This window comes from Crocuta crocuta, unplaced genomic scaffold (genome assembly GCF_008692635.1).
Source record: "Crocuta crocuta isolate KB4526 unplaced genomic scaffold, BGI_CrCroc_1.0 scaffold56, whole genome shotgun sequence".
Taxonomy (NCBI): domain Eukaryota; kingdom Metazoa; phylum Chordata; class Mammalia; order Carnivora; family Hyaenidae; genus Crocuta; species Crocuta crocuta.
The window spans coordinates 8,000,869-8,007,939 of record NW_027531334.1 but is presented as its reverse complement, the minus strand read 5'-3'; the positions used below and the strand labels follow the sequence as shown (position 1 = coordinate 8,007,939).

Genomic DNA, 7,071 nt, shown 5'->3' with positions numbered 1-7,071 from the left:
CTCAGAGAGAGACACTATCTTTATCTTCCAAAGCTGTTTGCCATACAAACATACTTGAAAAGATATTCCAGAACCAGAATCTGTCAATATATCTGCTCAGAAGACATGCAGAAATGTAAGAGATCTGTGGAGAATTGTCTCCCAATAAAATTCTTATAAAATTACACTACAATTATAATAGAATCATCTCTGTACTAATCTGTAGCTTGGCTATGAAAATTAAAAGTCTCCCATACTGTAATCAAGTTTCCTTTGTTAAGAACCCAATACAACCCACAACTATATGGTGAATTAATCTTCGACAAAGCAGGAAAGAATATCTAATGAGAGAAAGACAGTTTCTCCAACAAATGGTGTTGAGAAAACTAGACAGCAACATGCAAAAGAATGAAACTAGACCACTTTCTTGCACACTACACAAAAATAAGTTCAAAGTGGAATAAAGACCTAAATGTGAGATGGGAAACCATTAAAATCCTAGAGGAGAACACGGGCAGTGATATCTCTTTGACATTAGCCGTAGCGACTTCTTTTTAGGTATATCATCTGAGGCAAAGGAATCAAAAGCAAAAACAAATTATTGGGACACCATCAAAATAAAACATTTGTACAGTGAAGTAAACAATCAACAAAACTAAAAGGCAACATGCAGAATGGGAGAAGATATTTGTAAATGACATATCTGATAAAGGGTTAGTATCCAAAATATACAAAGAACTTAGAAAATTCAATACCCCCAAAATGAATAATCCTATCAAAAATAGGCAGAAGACATGCATATATGTTTTTTCCAAAGAAGACATACAGATAGCTAACAGATACATGGAAAGTTGCTCACCATCACTCATCATCAGAGAAATACAAATCAAAATTGCAATGAGATATCTCACTTCACATATGGCAAAATGCTTAAAATCAATAACACAGGAAACAATGTTGGCAAGGATATGGAGAAAGGAGAACCCTCTTGCATTGTTGGTGGGAATGCAAACTGGTACAGCCACACTGGAGAACGGTATGGAGATTCTTCAGCAAGTTAAAACTAGAACTACCCTACAATCCAGCAATTGCACTACTAGGTATTTACCCAAAGAATACAAAAATACTAATTAAAAGGGATACATGCAACCCTACGTTTATATGTTTATAGTAGCATTATTTACAATAGCCAAACTATGGAAACTGCCTGAGTGTCCATCAACTGATGACTGGATAACAAAGATGTGATGGATAGATAGATGAGAGAGAGAGAGAGAGAGAGAGAGAGAGAGAGAGAGAGAGAAGTTAGAATATTATTCAGCCACAAAGGAATGAGATCTTGCCATTTGCAACAATGTGGATGGTACTTATTATGCTAAGTGAAATAAGAGAGAGACAAATACTATATGATTTCTTCATATGTGGAATTTAAGAAACAAAACAAAGAGGAAAAAGGGAGAGGGGGAAAGAGAGAGAGAGAGCAGGAGAGAGAGAGAGAGAGAGAGAGAGAGATGAGCCACGAAGCAGACTCTTAGTTGTAGACAACAAATAGATGGCTACCAGAAGGGAGGAGGGGGAAGGTGGGGGCTGTGGGGGAAGGGGTGTGAAATAGGTGATGGGTATTAAGGTGTGTGTTTGTGATGAGTACCAGGTGATTTATGAACTGTTGAATCACTATACTCTATACCTGAAACTAATACTATACTACATGTTAACTAACTGAAATTAAAACTTAAGATAAAAAGAACCCTATACAAAATGCTTGCTCACTATTTTTTAATAGGAAGGTTGTGATAAAGACATCTAAGCATCTTGAAAAAGATGACCTATATCTCAAGAATAAGATGCTATTTTATCTCAGTGGCAAAGAGTTAATAACAAAGAAAAATATATATTTATTTCTACTGTTTTCATTATTCAACATATACTTACTAAACAGGCCTCTTGGCATCTACCAAAAGATATCAAGGGCCAAGAAAAAGGCAAGTGAATTTTAGGAGTGGAGAGATGTAAATCAGAAACAAAGAAAAAACAAAAACAAGACAAAACAATAGCAAAAACTATGTCCCTTTTGTTGAATGAAGTGTACACTAGGAGACTGAAGTAACTTGGACTTCATGTAAATGTGTGCAATCAGTTTCCCAGACTTTATCAGCCTATAAGTTCTAGTGGCTCATATTAATTGTAACAATTAAGATTTCACTGGCTGTTTCTTCCACCCAGGAGAATTTCTGGGAGTTCCCAGGGGACATGTTATAAGCCCTCATCAATTCTTTTCTCACCATGCTTTACCATTTACCCACTGGCATCCACTGTCTATCACTGGCTGAGGCCTTGGTCCCACAAGATACCAAATCTCATCATATTCTGTCAATGAATTAGTCTTCTGTTGCTAGTAATTTGATAGCAAATTACCATAAGCGCAGTGACTTAACACAAAGGAATTGTCTCACACTTCTCTAGGTCAGAAGTGTCTAGAGATACTTCTGGGTACAGCTTAACTGGATTCTCTGCATAGAGTCTTCCCAGACTGAAATAAAGGCATCTCTGGGAAGGGCTTAAAGTTAGAGGCTGTAGGAAAGAATCTGCTTCCAAACTCATTCAGGTTTTTGACCAAATATGGAATGAGGTCCATGTTTCTTTGCTAGCTGTCAAAAACGGACCACTCTTAAACTCCTGAAGGCCCCCTGTATTCCTTGGCACAAGGCCCCCTTCAAAATCAATCCAGGAACAATGCATCAAATCCCTCCATGGGCTTTGAATTTCTAACTTCCTTTCTGCTCCTACCTACAGAAAACTCTCTGCATGAAAAGGGCTCATCTGATAGGATCAGGCCCGCCTGGATAATCTCCATTCTTTAAGATTAACTAACTTGGGACTTCAATCTGCAAAATCTCTGAAAGATGTACCTAGATTAGTGTTTGAATGAGTAACCACTGAGATAAAAATCTCAGTGAAAGTGAAGGGAAAACATCTTTAGAATTCCGTCTACCACAGTTAACCACATGGGAAAGAGCTCTCACCTCTGCATCTGTTTTAGAGAGCGTCAAAAAAAGAACTGTTTGTGCATCTACATTTGAAAGTTTCTAGAAAATCAGGTCTTTTAGGGTTTAAGTACAGACCTGATGCTCTCAAAAAGACTCAAACCTGCATCCGGTAGGGTCCTGGCTACAAGTCAAATGAAAGTGAGTATTTTGGTGCTGCATTCAAAATCACCCATCTTCCCAGACAACTAAGGTTTTGTTACTGGGTCATACTCTCAAGACAAATACCCTCTCAGAAACCTTCTCAGTCCATCAGAAAAACAAATCTTTTAGAGAAATGGCCTTACAGTCTACTGGGCTTGTCCAGACATGTCTGAATTCTAGTTGAGTCTACAATCTGTTCTTCTGGTACCTTTACATACTACTGATACCCGGTCTCTGAGCTTCCTGTGGGTCAGACCACGGTCAGAATACTGAGCTCCTGCTCTCTGTGGAACAGAGTGTATGTTTCTTGTTGAGTAGCTAACTATATGATTTGCCGTTTGAGATAAACAGATTTATCCTTTCTTGTTCATGTGCTTCCTCAAAAGACAAGCCTCAGGGTTTTTGCACTTGGAAAGGGTAAGGGCAAATTAACCAAACATTTCTACAAAGGTTAGGTAGAGTAACAATGTTCTTTGCAAGAAGGTCTGCAGGCCCAGAATCAAGCAAATTAGGTTTTGTTTTCTGAATATAGACTAGAGAATAGCAAAATCAAAGCAAGATAGAGTTATCGTTATGAGGAGGAATGGTTGTGTGCTCTCTCTTCACGGTTTTCCAGCCTAAATGTTGACTCTGAGTGAATTGTAAAAGAGGCAAACAAATGTAAGGAGGGCAGTTAAAGGCCACTAAAAATCTTTAATTTTCTTTTTTTTTTTTTTTTTAATTTTGCTTCTTAACAGGTGTCAGGTAAGAACATCCTTGGCAGAAACTCATGAAATGTGGGAAAGGCCACTACAATTCAAGCTATATAATGTGTCTTATTGTATTCTTTTTAAGTCTAAGACTCACATAATTACTTTCAGCATCTGCTTACAAAAAAAAAATTGTCATGTGTCTTCTGAAAACATGTGGAAAAATAGTAAAGTGGATTGTTCAATTTGTTATATGTTTAGGGAGTTGTTCTATTAAACAAACCAGTCAACAGGGCAACTGATAAAATGAACCAAAAAAAGCAATGGCGAATTTCATTCCAGAACTTTATTTTGCTTTTATGAGTGTCAAGATTATATATGTAACAGAGAATGATGCATATAAAGAAAAAAACTCACCGCAAAACTAATGAAAGGCTCTGAGCAAGAACTACGTTTTGGGTTTATGATCAACCCAGAAAAAAAATCATAAAATCTCCTATGAGATTTTGTTTCTAACTCCATGGTCTTAGGTCAGAAAAGAAGAAAATTGATAAATAACAGAGAAAAGGGAAGGCTATTTTCTGTCTGTGTAAATTAAGGAATTAAATGGACTTTCACAAGGAAGCTTAAATCAATCTAAATTATTGATAGACAAGTATATATAAATCGTCTTGATATTTAGATTTAGTCAAATGTTTATAAATATTCATTTTTAATTCAAAAATTTAATCAAGTATTATAATTCAGGTAAAATTAGAAATAATAATCTAAATCACTTAAATCTTAGCTCCTATTAACTATAAAGATTCAAAAGGTGCTATAAAGTGTGATTTCTGGGAACAACAAAGAAAACTTTGGGATGTAGAACTATATACTGCACTTGATCTTGGCCAAAAGGCCGAGATGCGATGTAGAACTATATACTGGAACTTGAAATGTTAAAGAATCATATTTGATGCTTAATTCTGCCCTTTTTGACTGTGTAGCCATGAATAATTTTCTCAGTTCTTCTGAACCTCAGTTTACACCTTATCTGTAAGGTGTAAATAACATCCTTCTTGTTTGGTACTGGATGTATCTTTCATGTCCTCCCTTCAATAATTTGTTCTAAGATAGTGTGACAGATGTTTACAAGATGTGTACTAAAGTCATTTCTTGTTTCTGGGCCAAGAGCAAAACTACATTTCCCAGAAGCCATGCACCTTTGTGGTTCATGTAACCTGCGTCTCCAGTAGAATATAAGTACAAGTGCTGTGTCTCATTCAGTCCAAGGCAGTTTCTCGCCCCCACAATTCATGTGCTTTAATCAATTTCTTTGCTTTCTAATATCATATCACAGGTACTTTTCCAAAGAATGAATTTTTTTCAGTGTAATCTTTTAAAAACTTAAAATTGCCTGTATTGTTCTTAAAGTTATATTTTATGACTAATAAAATTCATATTGTTAAAAATTTTCATTGGGAAAAAAAAAGAAAAGAGAATAAATCCTAAGCCAAATGGGACACCGGGACAGCACTGTAAATCAAGACTGTTCTGAACAAACCAGAAAAAATATGCACAACCTAACTAGAGAACCAGGGAGAACAAAAGATAGAGAGATAGATATTGATTTCCTACGTACATGTCAACCCTCCTGAGAACTGAGAAATGTTCTATTTCTAATGTTGAAACATTAGCAGCAAAAAGCAAGAGGCATCAATTATGAGAAAACAAATGATAATTTCACATCAAACCACTGTTGACATTGGATAGGTGTTATCTTCCAATTGCAATGTTATCTCTACTTTACTTCTTACAAAATGAGTAATTTCCTATTTCAAGCATTTTACAGTCAGCTATCCCCTGAGAAAAGCACAGCTGCTAAATAAGACTCCAAACAGACAAGGGAAAAAACATACACTTGAGAAATATATTTACACCACCCACAAAATAATGAGAGATGGGCTTTAAAGAAGATAGTGTCCTAACACCAAATTCACTCCTCTTAAATGGAAGCTTTCCCCAGAGTAATAACAAGGCCACATTGGAGAACCATTGCAAGCTAAAGAAAGAAGAAATTTAATGACAATTACTACTTCCCAACAGGCACAAAATTCCAAGTAGAAAGCAGCCTTCTTCCAGTTTAGGTGGAAGATTCCTTCCCTCAGTCACATCCTCAGTTCCTCCCTGAGGTGAGCAATTCAAGGTCACAAACATGCTCAAGAAGATCCACATGAACACAGCCTAAATGGTTACTCAGCTTCATAGAACCAGGCCCCAGAGAAAAGAAGTTCTAACTATTCACTGAAGTTATCTCTGAAACCAGAATTTTTGTTTTCTCAGTATGCTCTTATAGCAGGAATTATTTTTCTCAAGAACCACAAGAGGGAGTATTCTTACTTCATTGTCACAGTCCATCTGACCCCAAATAGATTCATATTATTATCCTTATGCTTGTCTAGAAATGAGAAGACGTATTATTAAACCCTAGGCAATCTTCCTTATTCATCTAAAATTCAAGTGATTATCTGCTTGTCTCTCATTGATTCATATTTATTATATCCAGGATATGTTCTTAGCCACTCATGATAAAAGAGAAAACAGACAGTATTTCATGCTGGTTCTTTCTCTCATGTTTGTTATCCTGAAATTATGAAAGAAGACTTCCCTCTCAAGTTGTGTTCAGCAAGTGCAAGACAGCAATTGTCCCTAACCAGGAGGAAAGCTATCTAAAAATAATGATACCACTGCTTTGAGTTGACTTCTTGCCTCGTCCCTAAAAGGCTGAAAGCAAATCACAAACATGACTCTTTCAATCATCTTCATATGTCTGCAAATAAGATAAAGAGGTGGTAACTAATACTTTCTTCCATAGCCAACAAGTAGTGAGAATCATGAAACTACTGCCTTATGCAAGAAACCGCTTTGTATGAGCCAAGGTAATTAACGCCAACTGCTAAAACGAACTACCTGTAATATCCCTGGATACGCGCACACACACACACACACACACACACACACACACAGAGTTTATCTCCCACTCAAGTCACTGTCTGATGGGAGATGAGTGACTAGCCTGGCAGCCTGGGCTGGCTGTCTTCTAAATGATGACTCAAGAATGCAGGTTCCTCCCATTGTGTGATTCTGTCATCTTCCCACGGTACCGTCTCTTGATTGACAAGCAAAGGGTGGAATAGTTTTAGGGGGGAGAGCTGGAAGTGGTATTCCTCACTTCT

The 7,071-nt window shown here is 36.8% G+C and overlaps 1 pseudogene; it reads right to left on the bottom strand.

Annotated features, from left to right (window-relative positions):
* Positions 1-4,593: 4,593 nt before the first annotated feature.
* LOC144238157 (U2 spliceosomal RNA) lies at positions 4,594-4,766 on the bottom strand (annotated as a pseudogene).
* Positions 4,767-7,071: the final 2,305 nt, after the last annotated feature.